The sequence below is a fragment of the Conger conger genome, chromosome 7 (genome assembly GCF_963514075.1).
Source record: "Conger conger chromosome 7, fConCon1.1, whole genome shotgun sequence".
In the NCBI taxonomy this organism is placed as follows: domain Eukaryota; kingdom Metazoa; phylum Chordata; class Actinopteri; order Anguilliformes; family Congridae; genus Conger; species Conger conger.
Window position 1 is genome coordinate 55,863,227 of NC_083766.1, and position 18,125 is coordinate 55,881,351.

General features: G+C 47.0%; 1 protein-coding gene across 1 annotated transcript in view; it reads right to left on the reverse strand.

Moving 5' to 3' along the window:
• LOC133132852 (1,4-alpha-glucan-branching enzyme-like) overlaps positions 1–18,125 on the reverse strand; it is a 182,456-nt gene that overhangs the window by 40,415 nt on the left and 123,916 nt on the right. The window lies entirely within an intron of this gene.

Sequence of the window (18,125 nt, forward strand, 5' to 3'; positions counted from 1 at the left end):
AAGTACAATGACGGCATGAGACTTCACAAGCTCAATAGCAAAGGCTGTTATGTGAAGTCCTCTTGCTTGGGGACAGAACGAGCTAGCTACGTCAGTGTGGTGAGCATACGAGATGCCTGATATAACAATGACAACAGGAACTGCTGCAGAAACACTGCTGTTATACTAGTGTAGCAGGTTCAAAGGTCAATGCAGGCACATGACTCAGATCCAATAGAACATAGGAGGAAGGAGAGAACTAGCGATACAGCTATGGTCATTTTCACTACAGTATTAAAGAAGTATTGTTCAGATCCAGGAATCATTCATACCTTTGATGGTGAAGGCCAAATACACACAACTCCAAAGACCTTCACGTCTTTACTGATTGGGCTTTTTACTTACATTGCCATAGACTTTTTAGCAATAGGGCTAAAAAAGGTATTTTATTTATACAATAATCATAAGAAGTGATCTCATTGGAACATTGCATATCTGAAGGATACACTTCCTGTTCAGTGTATTGGCTTCGTTTGTGACATGCTCAATATCAAAGCTGTCAGTTTTCTCTCACTGTCTTCTTTAGCTAGGGTGCAAAGATATGTCACTTGTATAATTATGAGAGTATTTTAGTGTCTCTAACCAATGAGAAGTGTGAGTCATTTCACTTTCATGTTGGCAATTTCACATAGGCAGCAAAAAAGACCAAGACATTCATAAGCCATAACTAAACACAGTATGCTATGTTTTACCCTGTTAGGAATGACTGCCATGCTGAAAAAAAAACAAAAAAAACAGCTCAAGCTAGGTTTTGAAACAGCTGGTAGCTGGTTGACCAGCTTGATCAGCTCAAGCTAGGTTTTGAAACAGTTTGTAGGCAGCTCATACCCAGCTAGACCAGCTTAGGACCAGCTTCAATCTTCAAGCTGGTCAAGCTGGCATAACTGGATTTCACAGCGGGGTGTTTAGTCCAGAACATGAGTGGGGCAGTGTATTACAATATTAAAGAAATGGGCCTGTAGCTAAAAGGCTATAGGCTTCTTTCCCAGCCTGGGTATTGTCATTGCACCCCTGAGCAAGGTAGTCAACCTGAACTGCTTCAGTAGAATGTGTATAAATGCGTATAAATTGTCTGTATGTGAAAATGTCATCGTTGTAAGGTGCTGTACGATACATACTGAAAAGCTACGCTAAAACTCCGAGGTCCTCCAGTAGGCCCATAAGAAAATGATGGATGGATTAATTTCTGGACCGGGCTAAGCGCCCACCGTGCTCAGACACCTCATAGAGACCGGCTTCATTGAGTATTCCTCTGACTTCGCCGAACTGACCCAGAACAGAACATCAAATTAGCTGGGAAACAAGTGGGCTAAGCCACGACTCCCCGGCTCCAATCGCCTCGTCTGCCCATGACCAGAATGACCGACAAGGCCATTAGACACACCTCAAACTTTAAATGAAAGAGAAATTATTCAGCACCTATTAAAATTTTAATGTAAAAAAGTAATAATTGAAAAGGTACAGCCAGTGGCAGATTAATGTTGGTTTAAAAAAAAAAAAGAAAGTTTTAATCACTACACGATATTACCACTGTTATTAATAAACAGTTTATTAATACTTAATTAAATGCGATAAACTTCTGACTTCATTGCCTTGTTATTGTCCTGGGATGACCTCTCTTATTGGCCAGGGATTCCAAGGGTGACATTGTATTTTCTTTCGACCGTTCCCTTTGTTTGTATTCTGACCTGGATCAAAGAATGTTTTGGATTCAGATACTTTTCTGCACTGGATTGATCTTGCCTGGTGCAATTGAGCTGACAAGGAGGACCAGAAGGCGAGGTTTGCATTTTCGAGAGCATTTCATCAGTTCCAAAACACCAGACAAGCTCAGTTAAGCATAGAAGAGTATTTGAATCTTTTTAATTTGAAAACAATAATGTATTTTACCCAGGTCTGTTTGGGTTAAAGCAATATGGGCAATCTACATTTGATCTATAAATTTTCCCTTGCTAATAATGCCTGTTTACCATGTTTATTTACTGTGTACCTTGTTTTTAATGTTGTGTACACACTTCCTCCTTCTCTCTTCACATCTCCCCTTACCTCACAAGGCCCCAGAAAACACCTCTTTAGCAGCCGCCAACGTTTATTCTCCGCTGATTAAAACTACCGCAAGGCTCCGAATTTAGGCAGACAATCGCGCGGGGGCACGGGAACAATGAAATCCCTGAGCTTCCGCGGAAAAAGCCTCTCTCCCGGGCAGACGCACCCGGAATTATGTCAGCGGGAGACGTCCGTATCCTCCCGGCGAGGAGCGTCAGGGCGGCATACAGATCAGGAATGAAAGGCAGAGATATTACACAAAGCGTTTGACAGGCCCGACTCCGTAAATTAAGTTAAAGCCCTGGATGAGAGGTTACTTTGTTTCTCTTTAGCCTTTCACCTTGGGCTACGTGGAGCTGAGATTATTACCTCACGCCACGCTCTGAATAGAGAAGCAACAATGAGCGTCCCCAGCCGGCTCTTTAAAAACACAGCCCAGCCGGAAAGGGAGCGATAAGGTATTCATCCCGCGGCCCACGGATTTAGAGGTTAGGGCCGAAGTCAAAATTTTTAAAAAACAGACAGAAGGAAACGGAAGAAAGAACGAGGGAAAGGAGAAACAGAAAAAGAAAGGGAGAGGTGAGAAAGTTCTGGGCTCTGCGCGTTTTTCATTGACATCACCGCCATCGTTTCCAGTACTCGCGGTTGTTTCTTTTATTTGGGGCGGTGGGGGTGAAAGCTTATGGATGCTGGGCAGGTCTCAGAGAGGGGTCTGCCTCTCCGTAGGTCAGCCTGGAGATTGCTTTTCGGCCGGGGACTGTGGGTTGGAAGGCTACTCTGAAAGAACAGAGATGAGGCCTTGGCTTATTGTTTGACGGGCTCGAATCAATAACCTGTTTAACTCTTCCCTGGTCTCCGAGCAACAAGACTGCAGCCCCTGCACAAGAGGAGGCAGGAAAGGCCTCCAAAACTCCAAAAAGGCCGGGTAGAGAGAAGTGCTTAGGGACTACAATACACCTCCATACAGAGCTACCATTCACACAATTTTATAGAACGAAGAAACAAACAAACAAATAACTAACACCTGAATTTCGTTTCTCTTACCAGAATGCAGACCACTGCGGATCAGAAAACTACCGTATCATGCATGCAAATACTTAATAAAATAAAGAAAGAGGTTATAGGACTCTGGCCTATCGCTGTCCCATAATTAAGGGATATGGACGCAGAGGACTGAAGAAGTTTGCAAGTGGACTGTATTCCCTCAATTGAGAATCTATGGGCTGGTTTCACAGACGAAGATTGGGCTTAGTCCTAGACTAAATTGAGTTTTGTATGGAGAATCGAATATATTCTACGACCAGACTGTGAAACTGGACCTATATCGTTTTGCACAACGTATCCTTGGGGTGAAAGCCAACTGAGTCTTCTGATATCTCAACAATTGTTGCCCTGTAACGAGAGCACCTTATTCTCCACACCGAGTACTTACGAGATGCGTTAAGCAGCGCTATCAGCATAAGAGACAGCGTTCAGACTCAGACCTAGTCCCACACCACACACTCACGCTCTCTCATTCTCACCAGGCTCATAATCTGATCTGATCTGAAGTGATGTTCAAAGCTTCTCCCCGCTTTGGTCAGATGCAAGACCTCCAGTTACTGCGCGAGCTCAAATGGAATTGAAAGCGTATGAATGAAAATAAATTCATTAATAATACACTCTCTCTCCCCTCTCTCTCTCTTTCAGGTGTTGTAAAGTGGAGATTAGATGAGATGCTCTTTGAATTTCATCTCTCTGCTGAGCTGCGGACAGAAGCTCTCCCTCTCTGCTCATGAGCCGTGCAGATCTCCGGGGTACAAAGCATCCAGAATGAAAGACCGCTTCTATCATCTTTAAATGATCCATTTTCTCAGCAGATATCGTTATATAAATTGCACATTTATACTAGTTACCATGGAGAGCCAGGGGGGTTTCTATTGGAACAAATAAGGTATACATGGCCAGCAATGGTCTTCCTACTCATACTCAAACACAGAGGAAAGTCCGGACTGCACCGGCGTTTTGTTTCTAACCAGCTCAACTGGAGGGAGGGAGAGCCCACACCCGATGAAGAATAGACAGTCTTCACCCTTCCCCCTCACGGGTTCTGGGCGAAAATAATAAACAAAAATAACGAAGGCAAGGCAATTAACCTGACTCGCGTAGCTTTTCAGCTCATCCGCGCTTTTCAGCTCCGTCGTGTTTCTGCTCTCTCTCCGCTCTCCTACGGGTTCCTGGTCTCAGGAAAGAAACGGACTGATTCGTAACGTGGTCCAGGTGGGTGCCTATTTAACCAGTAGACATGATCCTCAGATTGCCCTGCTCCCTTCCCACAAACCGAGCCAACATGCCACAGGCACCTACTGTATACTAGGGCAACACAGCTGAGTAAGGACTCCTGTAGTACCCATGGTAAATGAGCCCACCCATGGTAATTCCATAAAGCTTCAGTCTTAAGGCCTTCCTCACTATCAACCATGGACAGCAATGATACGACGTCATTGCCAATTACCCGGTGAGACCCTCTGCTAATGCTACCACGATGCACAACGCCACCCCGGCTTAATGCCCCTGGCAGTGTTTAGTTTTCCAACCTCCGGGGTCTGATTTCTGCCCGGGAGTTTCATCAGGGTCGTACTCTACAGTGTGAAATCAACACGACTTCAGTCATCACCCCTTCAGACAGCTATCCTGACAAAGCCAGAATAGAGGGAAAACAAACTTACAGGAAACATCTCTCCGGCATTAAATTGAATTCTATGCTGCTTTTTAATATTCTTTCTCCTTTTTTTGAATGTTCATAAGTCGTTTAATATGGTCAGGCAAGATTTGAGTAGAACATTGGAAAAGATAAATGTGACAACCTTCATTATGATTTCAAAGAAGGGTTTTCAAAAACCCTTTTATATATTTTCAGCAGGATTGGGTCAATGGCAGTCCTGCTGCTGAACTCAAAGACAGAATCTTTTTTTATATATAAAAAATAACAGTAACTCGAATCCAAAAAGAATGAAATAAAATGAGGGAAGCTGAAGAAAAGAAAGAAAGTGTTTTGAAGACATATTTGAAAAGGACCGGTCTTTGGCTTGGATTCAGTCAGTCAATGTGTGTCCTAAAGTTCTGAATTCAATTCAACACAATTCATCTCTTCAATTGCATTTTTGTTAGCTTCAGCAATCATGAAAATGAACTTGCCAAACAGTTTTTATTTCCTTACACAGTTTCATACTGATATATTTACTTTATTATGTTTCGTTTATTTAATAAGAGCCAGGGACGAAGTAGGCCAATAATAACGCAAGCGCCAGATTTGTCTAAAAAGCTCCTTTCACATCTGCAGTCCATGAGCAGATTACGAGGCATTGTGTCCCTAACACAGCCAGGCAAGGTGTCCCACAATGCACGGGGAAAAAAATGAATCTGTTTTTGGCGATGTGGAGACGGTTCAGACAGTGACAGCTGTTTCTGAGGAGATGTATCAAACACCTGTTTCGCAGGTTTTGGCCTCCACATGATTCCCCAGATGGGCTCGCCGGTAATTGGGAGGACCCGCAATACCAGCATGCAGCAGAAGCGCGGCGCGCCCGCTCTCGCCTCTCCCAGATGTCCTGCAGCAGCCATTTGCACATGTTCGATTCAAATTTGAAAACAAGGATGGAAAACAATGGAAGAGTGACAGAAATACTGATGGACCTGCGGAAAACACCAGCCGTGGAGCAGGACAGTTATGGGAACCGGGGCTGCTACTCAATAGCTGGATCGGTTTCAGGCCCACACGAGGCAGTACCGTCGTACCCTTGGGCAAGGCACCGGGGCTGAATTGCTTCATTAAGAATCCGACTCTATGAAAGGATTGCAGGTTAAAATAAAGTCTGCCGCGCATTAGTCAGGCTGCGTAAGAGCGGCGGCTAAGCGCTAAGCATATAAATGTGGGGCATGTGCACCGGGTTCTGACAGACGTGATCAATATTCACAGAGCGCCGTTCGTGGCGGGCTGATGAGGGAAGGGAAACGCTGGTGATCCGATACGCCTTCATAACAAGCAGCTTCCGCAAGCATAATGGTGGCCTGGATTCAACCCACATCCACCACTAAGTTTAACTCAGAGAGAGGGAGACAGAGAGAGAGAGAGAGAGAGAGAGAGAGGAACCCCAGAACCCCCCCCCCACTCCTCCCTCTGCTGCCAGTCACCAAGCTTGTCTACAAACATCACCGTGGTAATACTCAACGCAACGTTTACGGCGAGAAGATAGGCTTGCGTTACACAACCCGAGAGAAGCAACTTGTTTGTCGTCTCTGCGTAGTTCTGTACTAACCAGACCTGGGTCAAATAAGCAATTGTTTTGAATTCAAAAAAACGTTTCTATGCTTGACTGATCTTGCCTGGTGCAATTGAGCCAACCAAGAAGATCAGAAGACAGGGTTACAATACACCAGAAAAGCTGTCTGGTACTGAAGGCTATAGCAGAAAGAGGGTTAATCTCCTCTGGGAAACTATCAATGACAGTAGAAATGTAAATAGAGCTACTGTATATGCTAAGACTCATTGATCCACGGATCAATGGACTGATTAAAAATGTAAAAAACAGATGAACGCCCTTGACATGCGCCGAGTCCGTCATCACCCGCTCGAACCCGGCCGGACCGCAGCGTCTCAGGCATAGAGAACACTCCTAATGAGCCCGGCTTTGTTTACCGCCCTTCGTCTGAATCTATCCCTTAATTAAAGTGAAGGGAGAGGTTAGAAAGTGCCCGGCGCTCTCAACCTCTCTCCCTCCAGAGGCCGCTGACTCCTCGACTCTCAAACTGGCAGGAACGCCGCCAGCCGGCCAGCTCTCTGCCCGTCAAACTTCACTTCCTTCTCTTCATCACCCCTTTCATTTCACCCCCTCCTTTCCTTAACGCAGCGAGGTCCAATACTGGCTGAGGATCCCTACTCCCTTTCTTTTGGGTTCTTGCCTCCTGGTCAAAGCAGAACAACAGCTCAAGGCTGAATTTCAGGTTCAAAGGGAATTAGCATGATACAGTGTTAGCCGGCATCTTGTCAATCAGGGAAGTCATAACCGCAGCCTTTGAAAAACCAGCAAGCTTCGACCAAGCCTGAGGGTAACTTCGCCATTCGAGGCTTCTTCGATATTTTCAAAGTCAGTATCGATCATGCTGGTTGGTGTATTAGCACTTTAGGTTCAGCTAAAAATCTACTTGCACCGTGTACACCCACACCACACAGGTAGAATTACTGTACGCTGGGCATCCTTCAATTGGGGTGAAGCTACAGTGTGTGTTATATTATTATCAATATTTTATGTTCACAATAAATAAATAATGTTTTTTTGGCTTATGTACGATAAGTTCTTGCGTTCACGCGTCTGGAAACCAGCTTGTCAGAATTTATGTCATCACCTCAAACTTTCCCTTCTCAAGTACCTTCCTGGAATCCAGACTACCTTCTCAGACACCGAGAAGTAGGCCACAGTTCATTTGCAACCGACCTGAAACCATCTAATACCAAAGAACTCCAATTCTGTGATTTTCATGTGCTCTCGAGTTTCTGAGAAAAACTGCATCTATCAAGTTAAAGTTACGGACAAAGAGTGATTGAATCTAGGCCATCCAACAGGGTCATCCAATCACAGTCCTTGAGGGCCAAGAACTGCCGCTTTACCTGGTTTAACAATTACCCAGGGGAAGAGAAAACCAGGCCTGGATTTGGATTTGAGGACCAGATTTGCTGATCCCTGCCATATAGTATAAATACATTTTTTTTTTGGCACTTTGGTGTATCTATGCAGGAAGATAACGGGCATTTTGCTTTGAAAGTGCCGTTTTGGCAGTTATGGCCTGAGAGAAAGCCACAAGGGTAGACTAGCACGCCTCTCAGGAATTAAGAAGATGTTTCATCACCGTCAATTGCAACACATTTACAGGGACACGGTGCTTGTTTAAATAAATAAGTAACACTAGCAGGCTATCAAGCTCAGAAACAGTCTCCGCCCAGGAGATCCTTTCACAAAGACAGCTGAAGTACGACTGGTGCAGGCCGCGGCAGGAAGGTAAAACACACTTTGACGAATTTATTTACAGAAGTGAGCCAGCCGAGTGCCAAAGACACGCGCTGCCTAACTTCACCAGGGGGCGATTCCGGACCCCAAACCTCCGGAAAAATCTGGCAGAGAAGTGCCATCAAAACAAACATGCAGCATTTTTGGCAATTTGGGTTGTGCCAGCACTGAAGTTATTCAAACGCAAACAAGGAAACCAAGGAGTGACAATTATGCGAGACAATGTCCCGATTAAGAAAAGAGTGCACTCGAGAACTTGGCAGAAGTATCGCAGGAAGAAAAACAAGATTAAGTAATAGCAGCCATGAAGGAGGCATTAATTGCTCTGAGAGAGAGAGAGCGAGAGAGAGAGAGAGAGAGAGAGAGAGAGAGATTTGAGATTTATTTTCCAGAAACTGAAATTATAGGACTTCAAAAACAAAACCAGCCAAAAACAAAAAAGAAAGAAACAAAAACAACTCGGGAATGGGAAGAGGGAGAGAGAGAGAGAGAGAGATAGGAAGAGAGAGGGAGAGAGAGAGAAAATAAGAAAAAATGGCTGTTTTTTCTTCACAGTAGCGTTGGAGCTCCACATCTATGGAATACAGCCAATGTATCCCGCATGCTTTAGACGCTATGAACCAATTCTTTCAAATTAAATTAAACGGCATACCAGTACGTCCCTTTTGCCTTCCTTCTCAGCAGGAACAGTCTCTTTTCAGACTCTCGGGGCTGCCATGGCGATACTCAGCGGATAGCACCGGGAAGTGTTTATTAATTAAGCTCTGTTTTTCTGGTCCTCTGAGCGCTAAGACTACCCAGTGCAACAGCCTACTCTGGTGCTATTTTATTTCAACCTTATGAAGCTCTTCAGTTCACAGATTCAAAAAATAACAACAAATACTCTTGAGCAATGGAGATATTTATAAAAAATTACCAGTAAGTAGATGGTAAATTGATAATGACCTCTAAAGCGCATCGACTGCAATTGATTGCCAACTCTGCGCTTACTCATTGATCAAATAATATTTACCAGTTTTAGTTTTTTATAGTGTTTTTTCATTTCATACATACAAATTGTGAGAGTGAATGTGTGTGTCTGTGTGCATGAAACTGACTATCGGGTGCCATTCAGCCAACTTCGTGTTTGCAGGGTTGATGGCAGTAATTCCTGTCCAGATATCGGAAAGTCTCTGTAGCATTGGGTGATGACTAAGGCTATCACAGATCTGAAGAGGGTCCTTAGCGTTCTGGTTAGGAGCTCAAAGTGAGAAAAGGACACACCAACCTAGAAACACTCTTCACACCCAGTTTATCGAAGAGCAGAGGTGTATTGGGCCTGAGTCACTCAAAGCTGACATCAGAACATAAGACGTTTTTCTCATCTGCACACCACCAGCCGGTCTAAAGGGGGGGCAGTAAGTCAAGGTCTCCGCATCTCTTCAGCCCGGCAGGATCTCCGCCGCGATGGGAAAGCGTGAGCGCTGATATCGGGGTTGAAAGCGGGCCCCTCACCGGGGCCTGGGCGGGGGGCTTTGATCCAGAGGACCCGCTCTTTTCGGGGCCCGGAGGGGGCGGCCCCCCTGCGGAGAACATCGCTGCCGGGGCGATCCGATATTAACGCCGGACCGTCCGCGGCCCTTTGAAGTCCGGCCGCCACAACCTCTCCGTACGCTAACGAGACGCCTCGTCTCTGCTCAGCGGGGGGTGGGGGGAGGGGTAACGGGGCCCCCGGGGCGCGCGGAGGGGAGCAGGGGAACGAGAGCGAGAGAGGAACGCGGTCTCCGTTCACTTTCCATTCTTCTGTCATCTCCGCCCTTTTGAAACCGAGGCCACGCACAAGGCGATAATCCTCAAGGCCGTAGCACAACAACACGTCTCGCACAGCGATGCTCGAGTTTACAGCCGTACCTTCATTGAACACTTTTCACTGAAGCGCATGGCAGTGCATGGCATTTACATGAGAACGTTACGTATTGTTCCCCACACAAAGCTGAAGGTGGACCGAGATTCACCCAAGGCCATGTCGCAATAAGAATCTGTCTGTGAAAGCGCTCTACTGAATTCAGTGTAGGGCATGATTTTCCAAAATGCAGAGAAGGTGAGGCCCCCCCCACACTTGTTTTGCCACCCACATGTTACAAAATAAGGAACTGTTGCGGCTAAAGCAATGCTATAATAGGCTATACAGATAGAACCGTGAGTTGTAATGCTTCCAAACAGTATATATTGATTGAAAATTGCACCATGTTGTGAGCCATGGCATAACAGGCTAAGATGCAGCGGACTTGCGGTTGCAGTTCGTTGCAGTTGCACACCGAGGACCGGGGTTTGATTCCCGGTTTCCCGATTCCTGAGGACTGGGGTTCGATTCCCGGTCATGCCAAAAGCCAAGTTTGGCCGGACTTGGCAGGGTTAGCGGTTCGCCCCGTACAACAGCCCCCCCGGGCGCCTCGGAATCACGGTCATGAGCATGAGACGAGACGGCTTAAAGAAGTTGTTCTCAGATCACCAGATCCCTTTGGGCCGCCGAGGGATGGGGTGTGGCTGATGCATCCCCCGGCTAACACTAATTGGATTAGATTAGAGTACAATTGGCTCCCAAATTGGGAGAAAAAGGGAAACATTAGAAAAACATTTTAAAAAAGAAAAGAAAATTGCACCGTGAAAAAAGGAATGAATGCATGAAAACCCCCCTCATGGGCACAGCCACGGGACTTAAGGGGTTAAAGTGAAAAATGCAAAGTTGCTAGGGCCAGGAGCATAAATAAAGTTTGTTTGAACGGCTTGCTTACAGCTGCAATCCGAGTATAAGTTCAAAATGTTCATCGGAAACACGCAGGAAAATCTACAACACAGATCTAAGTCACAATCCATACAGTATTTTGACAGATATCGACCAGCAACGCCGCAGAATATCAACGACTTCATGTTGTTTTCTTGAAAACACAATCTATTTTGTTTTCCTTTTAATCACGCTTGTTTTTCTTCTTCTTCTTCTTCTTCTTAGTTAAAAATGCGCTCATCAGCAACGACGGAGCTGAAATGGGAATTATTAAAGGTCTCACCAATCAGTCTAGGGTGACAATGTTGGAACATTCTGGAAACATTCACTGCTCTCTTAGCGCAGAAACAATCAAACCCAACGACAGGCGGATACGCAGAATGTGGATTAAATGAAACGCTTTCACATTAACGCGAGCGGCACTCGACTGTGTGAAGATTAATGAGCACAGAGCAGAGAGCACCTCAGCCACAGCCACTGATCATCGTTTACAGTGAATTACAAAGAGTAATTGCTTTTTTTGTAAATTGTTATTATTGTGCGGTTTTGTAAAATGGCGAACAATGATCAAGTTTTGTTTCGTTTTTATGCACAACAGGGTTGGTGTCAATTGCATTTCAACTGAGTGAAATCAGGAAATACTCATAATACTTAAAAAATATATAACATCCATCCATCGATCCATTATCTGAACCCGCTTATCCTGATCAGGGTCGCAGGGGGGCTGGAGCCTATCCCAGCATACATTGGGCGAAAGGCAGGAATACACCCTGGACAGGTCGCCAGTCCATCGCAGGGCACACACACCATTCACTCACACACCCATACCTACGGGCAATTTAGACTCTCCAATCAGCCTAACGTGCATGTCTTTGGACTGTGGGAGGAAACCGGAGTACCCGGAGGAAACCCACGCAGACACGGGGAGAACATGCAAACTCCGCACAGAGAGGCCCTGGCCGACGGGGATTCGAACCCAGGACCTCCTTGCTGTGAGGCAGCAGTGCTACCCACTGCACCATCCGTGCCGCCTGAATATATAACATTCTATGATGATTTTAAAATGAATGAATTTAACTTTTTCTGAATAAACAAAATTTTAAATAAATGTACCTCTATTCTGATGTGGACAACAACATACTTAGTCTTGCCACCAGTACCTGGAAATTTAGGAAAGCAAGCACTATCACAAACAAGACATCTCAGAAACACTAGAGGATAGAAACATGATTTCTATCATGATATTTATTTATTATTAATTAACTTTCCAGTGTTTTTTGTGTCTTGTTCCGTTGGACATTGTTGAGTTGCGGTTAATAGCCAAGCGATTGTTATTCCGCTGCACAAACAGGCTACTACTGTCAGTTTCATATTTATGAGCGAATATGAATAACAGTTTTCCTATTATATATTTAAACAACTATTTAATCTGTCATGTCTTCCCTCCGCTGAACTTGAATTAACTTTTATGTGAAAGCATCTAACCGAGCCCTCATCTATTTTGCACATCGTCTGCCGCGAAGCTTCCAAAAGGGAAATTAGTCTAGCTGTGCCAAAACGCCAAGTCAGAGACGAGGCCCCGCGATTCCCATCAAGTGGCGCTCAGAGACAAACAAACACAGGGATGTGTTTATCCTCTTATAAACAAGAGGAGGAGAAATAAGTAAACGCGCTTCCTCCGTGACTGACGTACGTCTTCATCGCCGTGTGGTCTCTGGCAGACTCATAAGTGTATCTAACAAGGTTAGAAGAACAATGCAGGAACTCTAATTTCAATCGCCTTGCAGACGAATCCCAGCCAATTGTAGAGACAGGCACGAAGAACAGAAATATTTTTGCATGTATTTCATGCGTTGAGTCAAGCTAGCGGTTGTACCCAGTGTGAAAGCTAGCGGGTTTAATTTGAAGAGCGGTCAGAAAATCAGCTGGACAGAAGCCATCTGTCAATACTGTAGAGGTGCCTGCCACAAACGTAGGCCGGATCGCAGGTCCTGGCCTTGCCTACGTCACTAATGGACTGTAACTTGCAGTGGTGGGGAGGAAAAGGTTATTGACTGCGACTTGGGCCGGTATGAAGGGATCGCCATCCTCCTGCATGGGTTGTGTTTAAGCCTACACTACACTACACTACAGTCCTACACTACTGCTGCTAAAATTCCTTCCATCCCCCAGGTTCACAGGCCAAATTATCCCATTCATGTCAGTACCAATTTAGCCATTTTTGCAGAAAGTGAACTCTACCATTTCAGGCATGATAAAGAGACAAGTTTTAAAAAAACTTTATAAGTCTTGATAAACAGTATGTACTTGCATAAGCATGCCTTTAGGATGTTCAAAATTTCAACTTTCTACACCAAAAAGAATGGTCTCTGTGGCCATTGTTAGTGATTTTTCTTAACATACTGTTTTTAGTCAAACATGGGTAAGGGTGTATTATGGCCTGCAGCTCAGAAAATAGTCATAAACCTTTTAAAAGTTTTCTAAACTTCTTCAGAGGGTTTTCTTATGTGTAAGCGCGGGTCTTTCATTAGGAAGCAACTAACTTACAGTATCTAGGGTGTGTGAGCCCCAGAAATGACCTGAATAGACTCCGTGTAGAGTAATGTTTTTTTTAGCGGTTTCTGCTCTACGGCGTCTCCCAGCCTTGGATACCCCTCGTAGCCTCGTGCGGCGACTCGGTAGACACGGGGGTACGCACGGAGCCCAGACGGGGCGCACACGCCACGCGCTCGCCGCAGTAATTAGCGACGGGCGGCGGGGGCGGAATCGATGTGTTTGTTTAAACGAAGCGGAGGACAGAGGGGGAGATCGATGGCGGATGTCCTTTGATCTGACACCTGAGCAAACACCTACTGTATGCAGATCTGCAGCGGTGCGCTCATCTCTGCTCGTATAAACACCCCTCCCCTCTGCTCGTATAAACACCCCTCCCCTCTGCTCGTATAAACACCCCTCCCCTCTGCTCGTATAAACACCCCTCCCCTCTGCTCGTATAAACACCCCTCCCCTCTGCTCGTATAAACACCCCCTCCCCTCTGCTCGTATAAACACCCCTCCCCTCTGCTCGTTTAAACACCCCCTCCCCTCTGCTCGTTTAAACACCCCTCCCCTCTGCTCACGTAAACACCCCTCCCCTCTGCTCGTATAAACACCCCTCCCCTGTGCTCACATAAACACCCCTCCCCTCTGCTCGTTTAAACACCCCTCCCCTCTGATCATTTAAACACCCCTCCCCTCTGCTCGTTTAAACACCCCCTCCCCTCTGCTCGTTTAAACACCCCTCCCCTCTGCTCACGTAAACACCCCTCCCCTCTGCTCGTATAAACACCCCTCCCCTGTGCTCACATAAACACCCCTCCCCTCTGCTCGTTTAAACACCCCTCCCCTCTGATCATTTAAACACCCCTCCCCTCTGCTCGTTTAAACACCCCCTCCCCTCTGCTCGTATAAACACCCCTCCCCTCTGCCCGTTTAAACACCCCCTCCCCTCTGCCCGTTTAAACACCCCTCCCCTCTGCTCGTTTAAACACCCCTCCCCTCTGCTCGTATAAACACCCCTCCCCTCTGCTTGTATAAACACCCCTCCCCTGTGCTCACATAAACACCCCTCCCCTCTGCTCGTTTAAACACCCCTCCCCTCTGATCATTTAAACACCCCTCCCCTCTGCTCGTTTAAACGCCCCTCCCCTCTGCTCACGTAAACACCCCTCCCCTCTGCTTGTGTAAACACCCCCTCCCCTCTGCTCACGTAAACACCCCTCCCCTCTGCTCATGTAAACACCCCTCCCCTCTGCTCGTATAAACACCCCTCCCCTCTGCTCGTTTAAACACCCCTCCCCTCTGCCCGTTTAAACACCCCTCCCCTGTGCTCACATAAACACCCCTCCCCTCTGCTCGTTTAAACACCCCTCCCCTCTGATCATTTAAACACCCCTCCCCTCTGCTCGTTTAAACACCCCTCCCCTCTGCTCATTTAAACACCCCTCCCCTCTGCTCACGTAAACACCCCTCCCCTCTGCTTGTGTAAACACCCCCTCCCCTCTGCTCACGTAAACACCCCTCCCCTCTGCTCACGTAAACACCCCTCCCCTCTGCTCGTTTAAACACCCCTCCCCTCTGCCCGTTTAAACACCCCTCCCCTCTGCTCGTTTAAACACCCCTCCCCTCTGCTCGTATAAACACCCCTCCCCTCTGCCCGTATAAACACCCCCTCCCCTCTGCTCGTATAAACACCCCTCCCCTCTGCCCGTTTAAACACCCCCTCCCCTCTGCTCGTATAAACACCCCTCCCCTCTGCCCGTTTAAACACCCCCTCCCCTCTGCCCGTTTAAACACCCCTCCCCTCTGCTCGTTTAAACACCCCTCCCCTCTGCTCGTATAAACACCCCTCCCCTCTGATCATTTAAACACCCCTCCCCTCTGCTCGTTTAAACACCCCTCCCCTCTGCTCACGTAAACACCCCTCCCCTCTGCTTGTGTAAACACCCCCTCCCCTCTGCTCACGTAAACACCCCTCCCCTCTGCTCACGTAAACACCCCTCCCCTCTGCTCACGTAAACACCCCTCCCCTCTGCTCGTATAAACACCCCTCCCCTCTGCTCGTTTAAACACCCCTCCCCTCTGCCCGTTTAAACACCCCTCCCCTCTGCTCACGTAAACACCCCTCCCCTCTGCCCGTTTAAACACCCCTCCCCTCTGCTCACGTAAACACCCCTCCCCTCTGCTCACGTAAACACCCCCTCCCCTCTGCTCGTTTAAACACCCCTCCCCTCTGATCATTTAAACACCCCTCCCCTCTGCTCACGTAAACACCCCCTCCTCTCTGCTCATGTAAACACCCCTCCCCTCTGCCCGTTTAAACACCCCTCCCCTCCGCTCACGTAAACACCCCCTCCCCTCCCTCTCCTCCAGAATTCAGAAACACCCCCTCCCCTGGCAGAAGAAAACTCTTCTCAAAAACCCGCCACCTTGTCAGAGCGGCTAAACAACAGCAGGACTGAGCTATCGTTCGGCGCTACGCGGCAGTCCCACGGGACCGGGGCCTTTCTCCATGGAGACGAAGAACCTACAGTGTCCAAGTCCCTACGGAGAAACACCTGTAATGTAGTGTAAAGACATTTCACAGCAGTGTATTTATGTGAAAATATGAGGAGGTATATTCCATAAGGGCCTTGCCCACACTGGGTGGGCAAAGGAAGCTTATTATGGATCAAACAAAATGGCGGATTCTTCAGAATGGGTTTCTTCCTGTTCGATATGTCCAATCGATTGCTTCGTCCGAACACCCTGCTCGCAATCAGCACAGGAAGCTTTTTATGGGTCAGACAAAATGGCGGATTCTTCAGAATGGGTGATTTGTGTTCGACACGTCTGATCGATTCCTCCGTCCGAACACCCTGCTCGCAATCAGCACGGGAAGCTTTTTATGGGTCAAACAAAATGGCGGATTCTTCACGCTGGGCTTCTTCATTCTTCAGACTTGGAATGTCTGATCAATTCCCTCGTTGAAACAAAGTGCTCGGGATTGGCACCAGCCAAATGACCCCTCCCCCCAGTTTATCCGTCCGCATGGCCTGACTGGCTGTGAAACAGGGGCACTTTCTTTTTCTCTTCTCTTCGCCTCCATTATCTTGAATGTTTCTTCAGATACGTTTCAAAGAGCAGCAGCCCTCCACAATTAAAAACAGAAGCAGAGTGGCTGTTCTGACAGTGGCTGAGGGGCGGGGGTAGGTTTGAGCTTTTATTTAATTACTGTTTTTGGCATACTTCACAAAAACAACCAACCAAGCGTAATGGAAGGCTTTTATCCATTTGAGGCTAACGTTAAACATTAATAATGGATATAATGTTTACTCAAGCAGACAGAAACCTTGAATTGTGTCAAAACGTACACCGCGCTTTCCTTTTTTTATTATTGTAAACTACACAATCTGTTTTCATGGGCTCTGTAACATCAAACTGTGAACCACGTCCCAGGCTATTCTCTGGATCTCACCAGCAATTCATCTATTAACAGATTAACTGTCCGGTATCAGTTTCACTTCAAAAACAACCTTTTGAGGGAATAAAACACTCTTCTGAGAATGTCTACCCGAAAACTGTCACGGCTTCTTCGTTGGTAGATTCCCCAATAAGAAAAGAGTATTTGCCCTTTCCAGAAGCTTCTAATCACACTTGGTAGATATGTAACCCCCCACTGCCTTCACAGAAAAAAAAAAGACAAATCTGAATTCTGCTTCCCGGGGAGAAAAAAAAAGAGGAAATGTATGCGTTTTTAAAATAACACCCCCGTAGAAAGCCTCATTGGCTTTATTGACACAGTGGTTTTCCATTCCTCCAGAGTGCTGGGAAAATGAGTTTTTGCTCCCTGTACTCGCTGTTTTGCTGAGGACTGACTGACATGCAGGTAATGGAACAAAATTACATAGGTATACCCCCCCCTCCACCCCCGCTCCCCGCTCCCCCACGGGGTGTTTAAAAACACATCAGCGTTTCACTGCGCCGCCTACGCCGCCTGGGCTAACACACCCCGGCTCCCGCGCTCCGGATGAAGACCTCTCTGTCTGAGGCCGAGCTACACAGCCCATGTCACGTTGCTCCGAGACGGCCCCCGATTGAGGTGAGCAGGATGATTCTGACCTCAGCCAGACGTCAGTTCCAAAATCTGAGAGCCCCGTGGTCCTCGAGGGGGAGGTAGAGGGGCGATGACTCAGCTAGAGGCAGCAGCATCCACAAAATGGAGGCCTTCCATTGGGTGACCAATCATGTGCCACGGAGCATGCAGGTTTTCATTCCAACCAATCACTACACCAGATGCCAACAATTAGTTCCCTCCTCTCTGGCTGAAGGTGTGTTAATTGGTGAAATCAGCTGGGGTAGTGATGGGTTGGAATGAAAACCTGCATACTCTCAGCCTCCGTGGCACGTGGTTGGGCACCACTGCTTTCGAATGCAAGCAGGGCAAAGCCATTCTGATAAGAGCGTTCACAAATCCCTCAGTGTTATCGGACAGGATATCCCCGGGCTCAGCACTGGGGCTGCCCGCTGCTCCTCAGTAACTAGGCTGGGTTAAATGCAGAGGACACATTCATCCCACTGGGTTCAAGAACGTATATCTTGAACGATAATAATAATCTAGGAGGCAAATGGAGTCCCTCGTCCGAGGCCCTCAGGAGGCCTGCCGTTTGGAGTACCTGTGCTCGCCACCGGGTGACGCTACAGAGCTGTGGCAG